The sequence below is a fragment of the Myotis davidii genome, unplaced genomic scaffold (assembly GCF_000327345.1).
Source record: "Myotis davidii unplaced genomic scaffold, ASM32734v1 scaffold169, whole genome shotgun sequence".
NCBI classification, from domain to species: domain Eukaryota; kingdom Metazoa; phylum Chordata; class Mammalia; order Chiroptera; family Vespertilionidae; genus Myotis; species Myotis davidii.
The window spans coordinates 428,439-443,639 of NW_006383005.1; the positions used below are offsets into that span (position 1 = coordinate 428,439).

At 54.9% G+C, this 15,201-nt stretch overlaps 1 protein-coding gene across 4 annotated transcripts in view; it reads left to right on the forward strand.

Moving 5' to 3' along the window:
- The first annotated feature begins 6 nt into the window (after positions 1-6).
- Positions 7-15,201, forward strand: part of GDPD5 (glycerophosphodiester phosphodiesterase domain containing 5) — an 85,703-nt gene continuing 70,508 nt past the window's right edge. For all 4 annotated transcript variants that reach the window (XM_006777912.2, XM_006777911.2, XM_006777914.2 and 1 more), the window contains exon 1: positions 7-108. The gene's annotated coding sequence lies outside the window, so the exon portion shown is untranslated. The remainder of the gene's footprint in view (positions 109-15,201) is intronic.

Sequence of the window (15,201 nt, forward strand, 5' to 3'; positions counted from 1 at the left end):
GCCACGTTCCTGCCGTCCCAGGCGAGGGGCTTGGTGCTTCCCCCGAGAAGAACACAGGGTCCCCCGCCCCCCCTTGCCCCAGCGGCCGGCGGGAGCCAAGAGCTGCAGGTGAGAGCCTCCGGGATGCCGGGCTAAGCGGCTTCCCAACCCATCGGGGCCGCGACCGGCCAGCTGCGGGCGTGTGCCCGGCACTAGCTGAGGCTGGAGGGGCGCGGGAAGGGAGGAGGGAATGAGAAAACGGGCACTTATTGAGCGCCCATTGTGTGCGTGTCCGCGCTCCACCCTTGCGCAAGTGGTCCCTCATTAAGCCTCACTGATACTCGATGAGATAAAAGGTGTCGTGTAGTGTTACAGGGGCTTACAGATCGGGAAACTGAGGCTCAATGGGGTCGCGTGACCCTGCTGTTTTCACTCTGGGGGTGAGGCTGGGAGGAGGGTTAGGTCGAGGTGGAAAGAAGCAGAAAGTGAGGAGGAAAAGACAGGAAGTGGATAGCCGCGGGCAGGACAGTGGAAGCGGTCAAGGTGGGGCCGTTTGAGACACCCTAGAACTGATCCTGAGGCCGAGGAGGTAGGTCTGCTGGCTTCCTTCCCTCCCATCTATGGCGGGGCCACCTCCCAGGTCCAGGACAAGGAGTTAAGGGCAGAGGTGGGAAACTTCCCACCCTCACAGCTTCCCCTCTGTGGGCCTCTCTCCCCTGCCCCAGCCTCCAGGGTCTCGAAGGCACCCTGCAGGTCCTGAGGCCGAGCTTATGTGTTGGGGAGACTCACTGTGGGGGTACCCCAGTCAGAGCCCATCATAGCCGGAGAAGGTGAGGCCCCTCAGCCCTCACCCAGCTCACACCCTTCACATGACTGACACGGTGTGTGGGGGAGGCTGTGGGGTGAAGGTAGGGTGGAGTATGTGTGCCAGCTGCCCCAGGTCCTAGAGCAGTGAGTGAGTGAGTGAGCCGCAAGTCCGCTTGAGGAAACCTTCCCAAATACCCTGCAACGTACCCCCTCCCCCTCCCCAGTGAGTGGCTGGGGTTTTTCCTACCCTGATGTGAGGTCAGAGTGACCACATATGACGCTGTGGGAGAGTCTGTGTGGTTGGTGCAGGGGCCCTAGGCATGCCAGCAGCCTCCTAGCCTTTGGCCCAGACTAAAGATCCGACCTTAGCCTCTCCTGGCAGGGGGCCCTGCGAGACACCTCTGACCCCAGTGGGGAGGGCTTGTTCCAGGGCTCAAGGCTGGGGCTGCCGAGGCTGGGGGCAGTGTCCCAGGTGTCTGGATTTCCAGGCAGGGGTTCCTTCTGCTCCCCACCCTCCCCACCCCCAGGGCAGTGCAGGGAGAGGGGTGTTGTGAAAGAGGGCTTGGCGTGGATTCTGTGGGCTCTTGTTCTGGGTGGGGTGGGGGAGGGGAATGGCCTTGGTCTGAGCCCTGTGGCCTTGGCTGGGACTGTTTAACCACTGCTGTGCCCAGCTTCTTGGAGTGTAGAGGAAGCCACCTGGGAATGCCCCTGGGAGGTTGAGGAGGGTGGAGAGGCGGGTGTCATCACTGTCTCCCAAGCCCCTCCATCAGCGAAAGGCTGGAAGCTCAGTCCCTGGGGGTCTGCAAGAGGAGGTGACGGAGGGGCTTGGGATTCCCCCTCAATCTTTGGAGATTCAAATTCTCCTAATAATCCTGCCTCTAAACAAAGCTCCTTGTTAATGACTTCACTTCACACCCGTGATCTCATTTCACGGTGTAATGGAAAGAACCTGGAATGAGGTGAACAGGGTTGGGGAGCCACGTGGGACCTCTCAGATGCATCCATGGCTTCCCAGCCTCACCTGTAAAATAGGGTCAAGGCAGGCTGGCGTTATCTGTTCAGATAATGAGGCCATGATATCTGGCAGGCTGTCAAGTGCTAAAGAGGTTGTGCGTGTGCGCGTGTGTGTGTGTGTGTGCGTGTGCGTGTGTGTGTGCGTGTGCCTGTGCGTGCATGTGTATGTGTGTGTGCGCCATGGCTAGGATTGTTATTAACGGCTACATTGAGTGGGAAACGGAGGCCCAGAGAGGCGAAAGCACTTGCCCAGGGCCTTTGGGTTTGCTTCAGCGATTGAGTGCCAACTGCACACCAGGTGCCCTGGAAGTTACCCAGATGGAAAAGGCAGTGTGATGACTAGCTCACAACCGGGTGGGCGAAGTGGCACAGACAGATAGTGGTGAGACAGACCAGGTGGGCGCGAGTGCGCTCTGCCTCCCACTGGCCATGTGGCATTGGGCAAATCCACTCCTCGGAGCCCCAGCTTCTGCTCTGTAAATTAGAATTCCTCCTCCATGAAGTTGTGTGAGGATTAAGTGAGATATAAATATATAGCGCTTGGCAAAATGTCTGTTTCCTTCCCTGTAAGGAAGGAAGCTTGAATTTTGACCAGGAAATCTGGGAACGTTCTCAGGCTTGCTCTCCAGTGCCACCTTCCTGGTCTCAGAGTCCTCTGGAACCTGCTTGGGGACCCTGGATTCTGACCCCCACCCCCACCCCAGGGCCAGGGTTGTGGGAGCTGGGACTCATTCCCTCTGGCTCTTTGTCTGGCCTCCCTTAGGCACAAAGGTGCAGTGAATAATTTATGGGTCCCCTCACACCAAGAGGCAGGCTCAGAGAAATTGCTCTGTGCCCAGATGAGCTTCTGAGCTCGCCCCAGAGGAGGGGGTCGTTCCCGTTAGTGCTGTATGAAGTCTTGGATGTGGGGGGAGGGAGGCAGGACAGGAAGAAGGTGGCCTGTTATCAACCCGGGCCCTCTCCAGTGGAAACCAGGCTAGCTGGGCTGGGGTCAAGCTGTGGGCCTCTGATTCCAATGGGTGATGAGAAATGGCAGGGAGAGGCCCATGACAATGAGTAACCGGGAAGGGTTCATCAAGGAGGAGCGTGTCTGGGTGGGGGCTAGAGGCAAATTGCTGTAGAGAGCAGGGGTCCTGACATCAGCTGAAGGTTGAATCCTGGCTGTGCTCCTTACACTCTGTGAGACCAACCAGGACACCTGGCCCTGCCAGGCCTCCATCTGCTCCCCTGTAGAATTAGGGTTAGTTATGGGTGTCTGAGGCCACACATATAAAGCACATGGCACCATAGGTACTTAGTGCAACGGTGCTTCATTGTGAACGTGAACCTTGGGGTGGGCTAATGGCAGGGGAGGTGGGATAGGGTAGTAAGCAGAGAAGTGGGTTGAACTCTGAGGTCGTGATACTGGGGTTTATGGGGTCAGTGAAGGGTGTGGAGAAGAAGGAGGGTAACCAGATGCCAGAGGGCCTTGAATGTCAGACAGAATTCACATTTCAGAAAGCGGTATGGAGCCATAGCCAGCTTGGCTCAGTGGGTAAAGTGACAGCCTGTAGACTGAAGCGTCCCGGGTTCAATTCTGGTGACGGGCATGTACCTCGGGTGTAGGCTCGATCCCCGGCTGGTCCGGGCTCGTGCGGAAGGCAACCAATTGATGTGTCTCTTTCACCTTGATGTTTCTCTCTCTGTGTCTCTCCCCCTCCCTTCCACTCTTATCTAAAAAATCAATGGAAAAACATTCTCGGGTGAGGATTACAAAAGAAAAGAAAGAAAAAAAGGCATCATGGAGTGCCCACTCAGAACCCTCTGTGGCTCCCTTCGGTCTGTAAGTTGGAGACCAGTCTCCTCTGTTGCATCTTCAAGGCCTTGCCCACTGTAGCCACTGCTTGGACCCTGGCTCACTGCTCATCACTGTCTCCCAAACACACCAGATGTAGCCTCATCACTGCATCTATGCTTGTGGGGTTCCTCCTGTCGGAGCCGCCATCCCTGCCTCTTCTCTGCTCATCTCCCCATCTGTTGAGGCCCGACTCCCATCATAAACATCCCTGGATTATCCAACCCACTGCTCACAGCCCTCTGAAGCTTTACCACTTCATAGTAATAGTAATAAACAGTACCTACCATTGCCCCACATTTTACAGTTTGTAGAATGCATTCACGTACTCATTAGTAACACTGTGATGATGATATTAACAGTAGCTACAGCTCTGAGTACATATTATGAGCCAGACACTGCTAAGCGCTTTCCGACACACTCATTCGCAACTCGGGGAGGTGACTGCTGTGGTCTCCAGAAATGGGGGCTCAGAGTGGTGCGTTGTCTTGCTCAAGGTCACACAGGTCAGACTGAGGGGCATGAGGAGTCAAACCTGTGCTCCTATCTGGGACTAAACAGACAGCTTGACAGCTTTTAGAAGATATCCTGTCTCCTCAACTGGGGCCAAGTACCTTGAGAGCATACTTCGCATGTAAAAAGCTTGGAAATGAGCCTTCTTTTCAAAGCTAAGGAAGGAACCCTGAGCTGGACATCCAGGGCCCTGGGCCCCGGACTGGCTGGCTGTGTGACATGGCGAATCAGCCCTGCTCTGTGGTTCTGTTTTCCCACAGGTGAGTGGGGTGGTGTCCAAGCTCCTAGCGCTCCAGCTTCTGCAGTGTCCTTCGTGACCCTGGAGGCAGAGGAGACCACAGCATCAGGGCCAGAGGATGTGGTATGCAGGGCGGCTGTGATTCTTGGCCTGGCTGCTGCCGGGACAGCAGGCTCTGTAGTTAGCTGCTGCCTTTCCCGAAGAAGGGTGGTGCCTTGTGCTGCTGGCGGCACGGTCATTAGCAGGGCAGAGAAGACCCTGTGAATTGGGAGCAGCTGGCCCAGGCCAGGTTGGCAGTGCCGGAGACAGGCTGGCCCGGCCACAGTGGGGTCATTGGCGGGGCAGCTGGCAGGGCAGCCGCTGCTCCTCCCTTTGCAGCCTCCAGGGCGGTAGCAAGTACCCACTGGGCACCAGAGCTCTGTAGGCCGAGGCCTGCCCTTGCTCCTATTTTGGTGGTCCTGGGAGTGGAGCAGAGGAATCTAGCCAGGCCCCAAGGTGCCTCCTCCTAGAAGCTTGCATGACTCCTCCCTCGCAAGTGGAATCCCACCCTCCTCCTCTGCAGATCCACAGCCCTCACTCACTCACTGTGGTCTGTGGATTGGGGCTGTGTAGGTCTGCTTTCCTTGCCAGCCAGTCAGAACTAGATTCTATGCCACCCCAACCCTACCCTCCCCCCAGAGTGCCTAGCAGTATGCCTTGCACAAAGTGGCAACCCCCTGGGCGGGGGAGACCATGGGAGTTGCCCCTTGAGCAAGTGGCTCTGCCTTTCTACTTGTAAATGGGCCTGGGAATGGTAATAACAGTGTTGCAGGAGTGAAGTGGGGTGATGAGAGGAAGAGGCTGCATCGGCCTGAGTCCACTTGCCTGTCTTCTTGGTAGCCTTGTGAACAAGTGACTCAGTAGGAAGTTGATTGAAGTCTAGCTGGTGATGCCAGGAGGAAGGGTGTGCCAGGTGGCAGGGAGGACTTCCCAGAGGAGGCACTTCCCTGTCTGGGGAGGACTCTGTGTCAGGTGGGATTTATAGAGCTACAATTCCCATCACCTTCCTGGTGAGCAGGTAGTTGAGAGAGATGAGGAAGGCTCTGAGCTGAGTTTGGGGCAGGGAGCAGGATGACCAGGGGCCTGGTTATTCTCAGGCCTCAGCGGCAGGAATGACCCAGTTGGGAGGAGCCATCTGGGCCCAGCAGGCAGATGCTGGCAGAGCGAGTCCTTCCTTAAGTAGCATCCATTTTCGAGCTCTCTCTCTCTCTCTCTCTCTCTCTCTCTCTCTCTCTCTCTCATTGAAAATGTAACATGATTGGAGATTTTAGTCTGTTGGGGAAACAGACATTAAACAAGTAAACACAGATACAAAACTTCCAAATTGAAAAGAGTAAGCTCCTGAGGTGGGGCCAGTCCCATCGTTGTCTGTGGATGGTTGGTAGTCAAGGGTAATGCTCAAATCACAGCCCGAATGCACATACTAGCAAATGATTTAACCTCTCGGGCCCTCAGTTTCCCCATCTGTAAAATGGGACAATTAGAGCACCTATTTCATAAGGTTGTGGTGAGCATTAAATGAATTATACATGTAAAGTGCTCAGAAAAATACGCAGCACTTATTAAGTACTCAGTGCATGTTAGCTGTTCTTGGCTGTATCTCTGGTACCTAGCAGAGCGCCTGAAAGAGGACAGGTGCTTGGGAATGGGTATGGAATGAATCCCAGGTAAAGGGCCGCTGCTCTGCGCAGGGAAAGAAAGGATGGTAAGCAGAGAAGGACACAGAAACAAAGACAACACAGAATGTGGCAGAGACGGCCCTGGTCTGGGGTTGTGTCTAGTGCTGGATGGAGGACGTCGGGACAGGCTTCTGGGTGGTGGTGCTCCCAGTGCTGAGTTTGAAAGTGTCATTGAACACACGCATGTGCACACAAGCACAAGCACGCGCCCTGGTACTGCTGTGAGGCCAGCGCTAGGAATGAGCTCAGAAGTGAACGGTTTCTGTCTCAGGGTAGCCAGTTAGAGTAGAGCTTGGGAAGTCCCAGGTCTGCTGGTCTCCACAGGCCTCCGTTTCCCACCGCCTCACTCACGCTGTCTCGCCATCTGTGACATTCTGTTTGAGGGCATAAGGAAGGCAAGAAAGCAATTTGGGAGGAAGTGTGGGCCGAGATCTGAGACCAGATCTACAGAACAGAATAAACAGGCCTTGCTCCCTGGGCACACCCGCCGGCAGAGGTGGTCTCCCAGCCTTAATCTTGCAGCTGTTTAGCTTTGAATGAGAGGACTCTATTTTTTTTTTTAAATGTCATGAAGAATCCCTCTCACGCTCCCACCCAGGAGGCTCAAAGGAAAGTTTTCTTCTACTGACCAGGGAGCCAGGACCCCCCAAGTATCTTAAAGGAGGTCACCCCAGAGGCACCCTGAAGTCAGGGTCCCCTTGTGCTGCTTGCACTCGGGTTGGCTGTGGGCCTTGAGGACATGACCTCAGCCCTTCTATTGTGCCTGTTTTTTGCTCGTCCTGTAACATGGGGTCAGCGTAGGAAAGTCCTTCTCTCCTTCAAGAGTGTGGGGTGGGGCACTTGTGGGGGGAGAGAGGCTTCAGTGGGCACCTGTGCCCATGGCTCTCGGAGTTTGCCACACACATTAGAATCATTTAGGAAACTTTAAAAGTCCTTCCTGGGCCCCGCCCCCACAGTCCAGGGCAAGACCCGGGCAGCAGTCATTTTGTAAAGTGCCCCAGGTGAGGTCAGTTGACTGTCAGGAATGAGAGCCACTGGCTGCACTGCATGCCTCCGCAGCTGCCCCCATGGGACCTGCCCATCCAGTGACAAGGAGCTCATTGCTTTCAGCTGCTCCCTCCTCCGTGGCAGTGCATTCCCTGGGACCCCCCTGCCTGGGGAAATGGGGCGGTGGGAAGACTTTACAATCCAATATACTTGGGTTCCAACACCCCTCTGCTCTTTGCTTGGGTGTCTTCTTGGAGCCTCTGTGTCCTCATCTGGAACTAGGAGTAACAATAGTCCCTTCCTGAGAGGGCCGCAGTGACCGAACAAGGCCACACACAGAAGCACTAGCGGGGTGCCTGAGGGTCCGCACTGCACTAGAAGGCAGAGACCGGCAGAGCCGGCCGTGCTCAGACCCTGGACTCCCCCTGCAGGGCTCTTTGTCCTGCCCTAGCCGCCTGAGCCTGGAGTCTCAGAGATGCTGCCGGGGGAGGGGGGGGGACACCCAGTCTTGAGGCCCTTCCTCCTGTCCCCCTTCTCTCTAAGAGATAAGACAAGACAGCAAGCATTTTGTTTTGCTTGGTTTTGTTTTAATGGCCAAAGAGTCAGGCTCTCCTTAACAATGAAGCCTTGTCTAAATCTGCTTGTTTTTCCAATTGGACACCCAACTGCACCGCCCGCTTGGGGCCCCCCAACCCCCCTATCCCCACCTGGAAGAATGACAGAGGGTTTCTTTTTCATCGAGGGGAGGGGGCTGGGAGACACTGGAGGCCTCTGTCTGGCCCTCACCAATAATTGACCCCAATTAAGTGAGCTACCTTTGTTGGAAGCTAGTTCGCAAAAACTAATTCAAGGTGGTTACCGGGATGGGCTTTGGAGGCAGAAAAACTCGTGTTTGAGTCTGGACTTTGTCTCTTTCTGGCAACCTGACCCTGGGCGAGTCATTTCAGCTTTTTTAGCACCAGTGTTTTCTCCTGTAAAATGCGTACGTGGGATGCACTTCCTTGGGTTGTTCTGAGAAGCAAATGCAGAGCTTGGTGTGTAAAGCTCAGTGCTTGCCGCATAGTGAGCCCTCAGACACTGTCCACGATCTTCCTCCTTAGGAACTGCACTGTGCCCTGCCCCTCCCGTCACTGGCAAAGATCCTACTCTGCGCACCCGGCCTGCTCCACGTGTGGGGTCAGGCCCAAGCTCAGGCTCAGACAGTGGCGGCCTGCATCCCTGCGAACTGCCCTGTAATCTCCTGCTCCATGCATCCTGTGATTAGAGCCGGCCCAAAGGCTGTTGGTGGTAGTGCTTGGTCTCCTCTCTCTGGCCCAGACCAGGGTGCACTGTCAGGCCGTAGGGGGTAGCAGACACACAGAGGAGAGTACAGCGCCGGGCCTAGCAGCCCCTGGGAGCAGTTATGGCCCAGGCCGAAGTGCACAGGGAGGAAGTGGTCAGCTCTATGGACAGGGGCTGTGGTCGGCAGTCAGGGAATCAGTCAGCCCAGGAGAACTATCGGGAGCATAAAACCTCAACTATTTTTCTTCCTTACTCCAGTCTCCCACTGGGCCTTCCCATTGGGTGAACCTACTCGGAAGCCAGAGGCATGGAGCCCAAATCATCCCACTGAGAGCAGCCTCCAGGTCCCCAAGCCAGATGGTGAGTGGATCTGGGAAGGCAGACAGGAGACATTTCTCACTCTGATGGTCAAAAGCCCTGGTCTCACCCTCCATAGGATGCAGTTTAAGGGTCTGTTGTTACCTGGGTGTTCCTCTTATGCCCCCACCCCAAAGACAAGCCAAAGTGTTCCAATTGCCACAGCCCTCTCAGGGAGAGGAGTTCTGGGGTAGCCAGCCTTCCATCTCTGTCTCTCCAGAGGTGCCTTAGCACCCCTTCGAGATTGGTACCCAGGTCCCCGCCCACTGTGCCCATCACTTCATCCGGCTCTGCCACCTCTGGCTGTCAGTTTTCTCCAACCTGATCACCTGAACAACTGTGTCTCTGTCCCTCTTAGTCAGGCCGTGTGGAGCAATGGTTCTGAAAATAGACTTTCTCCTGAAATCCTGGCTCCGCCATAATATGGCTGGGGAACTACAAGTGTGCCCCTTAATCTGTGCCTTGGTTTCCTCATCTTTGAAGTAGAGATAACATAGAGCAGGGGTGTTGTGAAGATTAAATGAATGTGCCCTAGCCAGTTTGGCTCAGTGGATAGGCCTGGGGACTGAAGGGTCCCGGGTTTGTTTCCAGTCAAGAGCACATGCCTGGGTTGCAGGCCTGATCCGCAGTGGGGGGCGCAGGAGGCCGCCGATCAATGAGTCTCTCTTATCATTGATGTTTCTGTCTCTCTCTCTCCCTTTCCCTTCCTCTCTGAAATCAATAAAAATATATTTTAAAAAAAGATTAAATGAATGCATTAACATAAAGTGCTTAGGATGGTGCCTGGTGAGCAGGAAGTGCCCCGTAAGTGGCAGCCTTCAATCATCACAAATGATACAGGCAGAACCCAGAATGCAGTGTGGCTGGACCCTTAGTCAGAGGATGGGGGCTGTCGCCACCCTTAGTCTAGGTTCTGCTCCAGTGACAAGGCTGTGACCGTTTCTCACAGCCTTGCCACGTGTGGACACTCACCTATCAGTTCTCCACCCCGCCCTGCAGTCCTCCTGCAAACCACGTCCTGTGAGGAGTGGGTCTCGTTCTCCTGAGCTGCAGTTGGACTAGATGTCCCCAAGTTCTGCCCCTGAGTCTGCACCAGGAGCTGGGAGGAAGAGGACTCAGGTTGTCCCTGTCCTGGAGGCTGGGGGTGGAGGGGAGTGGTTGGGGCACAGTCCAATTCTCTCCCTCATGGGGCCCCTGGGCAGCCGCGAGGAGGAGACAAGCAAAAACCGAGGAGCTCAGAGGAGAACGAGAGCAACCAGGGAGCTTCGTGGAGAAGGGGCCTTTGAAATGAGCCTTGAAGGTAGGCTGGGACCTCCGTTGGTCTACATTGGATGGGAAAGGCCTTGTCAGAAGGGGGCCGAGTAAGGATGACGCCAGGAGGCATGGCCATAGGGCTGTAGCAGGAAATGGGGCGAGCAGCACGTAGGCTCCGCAGCAGGCCCTCAGAGGTAGAGTGGGTCTGGAAAACATTCGGCTTTCTGGAATCAGGCAGGCCTGGGCTTGAATCCTGGCTCAGTTCCTGGTTGTTGTGTTTTTGTTTGTTTTTGACTGTGGGCAAGTGGCTTGGCTTCTCTGACCCTCCGTTTCCCCACTTGTAGAATGGGGCGGCCCTCACAGGCTGGGCAGTGACACCCAGTGAGCTGAGTGAGGCTGAAGGCAGGCTGCTTCTCCACCTGGGGCTGCAGAGAAGTCAGGGACCCACGGCGCCTGCCTTGGCCCATGCGTCCTCCCCCAGGAACAGCCTTATCTCCAGAGTGGGGCAAAGGTCACGGGAGGCTGGTGTCAGGTGAGCTCAGGTGCCCCAGCTCAGAGCCGGCGCTGGTGTAGCCACCTTGCATGTCCTCCTGAGATCTGGGTGGCTGTCAGCAGCTCAGGGGATCAGCCCTGGACCACATCAGCCTCTGACTCCCAGAATGAGCCATGCTGCCCTGAGCTCAGATGGCCCGCAGGAGCCTATGCAGACCAGGTAAAGGGAGTTGGGGGGCCCGGCAGGCCATGATCGTGTTGCTGGGATGTTGGGGAGAAGATGTGTTGGGGGCACATTGCATGTAAAGCCCCCGTGAGGCCCCAAGGCATAGTGTTTTGGGAGCAGCTGGGCAGGTCTAGAACTCAGAACCCTCTCTCTCTAGCTGGCCATACTGCACACTTCCTCTCCTGCCTGACGGGAATGCCCTGGCATCTCCAGTTGCGCATGCCGGGGGGCGGGGGGAGGGGGGTCTGGGCAGAAGCTGTGAGATGCCCTGGTGGGGGTGGTAGTGCCTTGAGCTTCAGAGGCCTTCCTGAGAAGCAGGTATGTGGGCTTCCAGTCCGTCCTGGCTTTGAAGACATTGGGCAAGTCACAGCCTCTGAGCCTCAGTTGCTCACCTATAAAGTGAAGGCAGCAACACTTACCTTCGAGGTCTGTTTTGAAGCTACGATGACATCCTAGACGAGGCAGCATCTTGTATTTTAGAAGAGACTCCACAACCACCCTCATCCTGCTCCCTTTCTCTGTGCACTGTCCATTCTTGTGTTTTTATTTTTTATTATTAAATCTTTATTGTTCAGATTATTACAGTTGTTCCTCTTTTTTCCCCCCATAGCTCCCCCTCCACCCAGTTCCCACCCCACCCTCTAATTTTCTTCTTCTTCCTCGTCTTAAAGAATACCTTTCAGCATTTCATATAATACTGGTTTGGTGGTGATGAACTCCTTTAGCTATTCCTTATCTGTGAAGCTCTTTATCTGACCTTCAATTCTGAATGATAGCTTTGCTGGGTAAAGTAATATTGGTTGTAGGTTCTTGCTATTCATTGCGCTGTCCATTCTTAATGCTGCCTCAGGAAGTTCTTCTTTTTGTCTAACTTAAATCTGTTATAATGCAACTGGAACCTCCTTCCTCTTGTTGAGAGCTCTGCAGCGATAGACCGAGCCCTCTGTATAAATGTGCCCCATCAGTACCTGGGAGTGAGGCAGGGAATGGAGAAACGGAGAGTTGGTTTTCACCTTGGAGCCTGGGTGCTCAGCCGTCAACGGTCAGTACCTTCTGACCAGCGTGTAGAGGGGGTGGGTGCATCATCTTGGCTGCTCACACTGCTTTTCCTCTCTGTGTTTGATCCATGCTTCAGAGGGATGACTCTGAGGCAGTGGAGGGAGCCCTGGGCTAGGCCTAAAAGGCCTGGATCCCAACATACACTTGACCCCTTCATGCTGTGTGGCCTGAAGCCAGTTAGCAACCTCTCTGGGCCACTATAGGCCTGTGAGGATTCCTGTGCCCGAGGGCCCAGTCTCTCCAGTGAAGATGTATGCACTTCAGCTGGAAGACCCTTTTTCTATCTCTCCCCCACCTGGGCCCAGCCAGCCTGGGAAGCTGGAAGATTAGCATCCTGATGGCTGGTGGTGGTAGGAGCTGGGTCCACCCCTCAGACCAGGGCTCCCATGGGCAGGCAGTGAGTTGGGATTCCTGGTGGGATGGGTAGCGCCTGGATTTTGAGAGCCTGGATCTCCTCCTACTCACCTAGTTAAACTCATCTAGCTCAAGGGTGGGAAACGGCGAGTGGGGGCAGGTCAGAGAGGTGAGAGAAGACAGAGAGGTGAGGTCCCCCAGCGGTCAGTAGGGAGTGGTGAGGGAGTCCCCATGGCACCTGGGGTAGGCTGTGCGTCTGAATCCTCAGCAGGTGTCGAGTACGTGAGCCAAGTGGTTACCAGTGAGGCCGTGTCTGGTCTGGGAGGGGCTCTGTGGGCTGTGAGGGGGTTGGCTGGGGCTCCCTCTCCCTAGGAAGAAGTTGGCCAAGGAATGCAGGAGGTGGAAGGATCAGGAGCCCCAGAGCTCTGGGCTGCAGCCAGTTCTGAATGCCCCTGTGAACTTCAGTGTTTGGTTTCATGGAGGAATTAAGACTTCTTTCTTGTTGGCTTTGGACACATAATAGTTTATCTTTTATAAAGTGCTTTGATATTCACGATGTCACCGAATCCTCACGGCAGTCGGTGAGAGGCAGCATGGGACTTGTTTGGGAGGGCAAGGAGAGAGTGAGCTCTAGAATCGGACAAACCTGGGATTCACATCTGGTTCCCACCGACTCCCTCAGGCAAGTGAGTAAACCAGCTGAGCCTCAGTTTGCTCTTCTGTGAAGGGGACAATCATTCCCCATAACAAATAGTTAGCAACAGTTGTCTAGCTGGCTGTGCACATTAGGGGAGATAAGGTCTATAACCACTGATTCAGTGCCTGATGCAATGTAGTAGTTTTCACGATTTTTATTATCAGCCCATTTTACAGATGGGAAGGTGGAGGCTCGGAGAAGGAAGGTGACTTGCCCAAGGTCATGTAGTGACTTAGCTTGGTCCTCCGGACTGCCTATCTGTGGCTTTTTTCTCCAGCACCACCTTCTCTGTCCTCAAGTGACCAGGTGATCTGACCCCTCATCTCTCCAGTCTTCAACACACGATGCTGTCTGCGGAGGCCTTGTGCCCAGCTCCCCACCTAACAGAGCTTGCCTGACACACAGTAGGCACTTAAAATATGTTTTTCCTGTGCACGACTATGTTGCTAAGTTGATGTAAAAACGTAAGAAGTATTTTTCCAGGCAGCTAAGGCGTGTGCCCCCAAGCCCTCCTTCTGCTCCCTTATCCCCTTTAAAACCAGCCCTTGGATCGCTTTAGTTGGAAGCCTTGTGGACAGGGTTGACACTTCCCTCCTCTGCACCATGCTGAAGTGGTAACCGCTCAGGGCTGGGCTCTGGGAACACGGGCTGCTTTGCTGGGAGTGCTGACAGTCTGCACCGAGTGCCCTGGACTGCGGCACCTGTTCAGCTATAGTTCCTGCCTTTCAGGTTTCTGGCTCTTCTCGCCCTGACCCTTCAGTCTGCTGTCCATAGGCTGGCCTCCAGCAACCCAGCGCCTCCTTCTTCTCCCTTCTTACATGGGTGTGTGTGTCCCCTTCCTAATTTGATGCTTCTACCAATTGAGGACTGAGAAATGGGACAATTTTTATTAGAGTTGTTGTCCATCCATTCATTAATACCTATTCAGCCAGCCATTATTGATCCTGGGTCTTGCTAGGGAGTCATCCACCCTTCCATCCATCCACCCTTCCATCCATTCACCCACTCACCCATCCATCCTCCCACTCACCCACCCACCCATTCTGATTGGGACCCTCTGCAGTAGCTTGTGATTAATCAAGACATGCCCACGCACCAACCTGGCTGTGAGGCAGGGAAATAGGATGTACACGGCACATCCCAGGTCAGGACTTTATAGTCTGTAATCTGCCCCTGCTTCCATCACACACTGAATCTTTCAGCCCTGAAAATAGCATTATCCCCATTTAGTAGCCGATGAAAGCAGAGCTCAGCAGGATGAGGTCCCCTGCGCCGTGGCCAGCAGCGAGCACAGTACTGCAGTTGGAACTCGGGTCTCCAGCCTGGCCCGTTACCTGTTCCCTCTTCTGTGCTCCATTTGGGACCTGTATGATGCCCCATCCATTTTCTGCTTCTGTCACAAAGGATTGTTGGTGGCTTCGGTCAAACCTCTGCCTCCATAAAATGGTCAGCGCAAGGAAGTGTGGCCTTGGCTGTGTGCCAGCGCAAGCCTCCTTGGTGTCCATACCTTGTCCGCGGTGGACCGGGCCACACCATCCAGTACAGACTTCCCAAACGCTCTGAGCAGGCCGAGCTCCCTGGGATGGTAGCAGGTCCCAGGACAAGTGGCCACACAGGGTCTGGAAGAGCTCGGTCATGTAAGTCACCGCGGGGCTTCTCAAGGCCTTTACTGTGCTGACGTGCAGTGTGCAGCCTGCCTTGCCCATGCTTGCTTGAGCATGCAACCCCGTTGTCCCAGTGCCCGTGGCCTGGGGCTGATGTCTAGAGAGAACGCTTGGGGAAGATAGCAAACCCTCACTTTCCCATCTCCTACACAGGAGCCTCCAGCTATCGCGTGATTCCTCCCCGGGCTGTGTGATTTTGAGAGGACCACGGGGAGCAGAGTTGAGCCCCAGGATGGAATTGATGATAATGGTGGCTGCAGGGGAATGTGGAAGGTGGGGATATTTCTGTTCTTCCATCCACCAAACGAACGAATCTCAGACATCGACTGTGTGCCAGGCACAAAGCCAGCATTTGGAAATGCCAAGATGAGTCTGACTAAGGAACCTTCCGTCGCATTTCCCCGTGCCCACTAAGGGTTTTTAAAGAAAGACAAAGACAATCCTTAAATGGAAGCAGTGATTGTTTAAATCGTTCTGGGTCTTTGTGGTGGGTGAGGTTGGGACACATTTACTCATTTCAGTGAAGCGAGAGTGTTCCAGGAACACTTGGCCTGGGCAGAGGGCGCGGGTGTTGTAAGGGAGGTCAGTAGCGTGGGGAGGCTCAGGAGAGGCGGGTAGGGAGGGAGACTTCCCCTGGGATTAGCCTGAGCTGGGGGGCATGGAGGGGAGGGGAGGGGGGAACTTGAGTGAGGCTAACAAAGAGGACAAAGGTTAGCCCTGGGGGGGG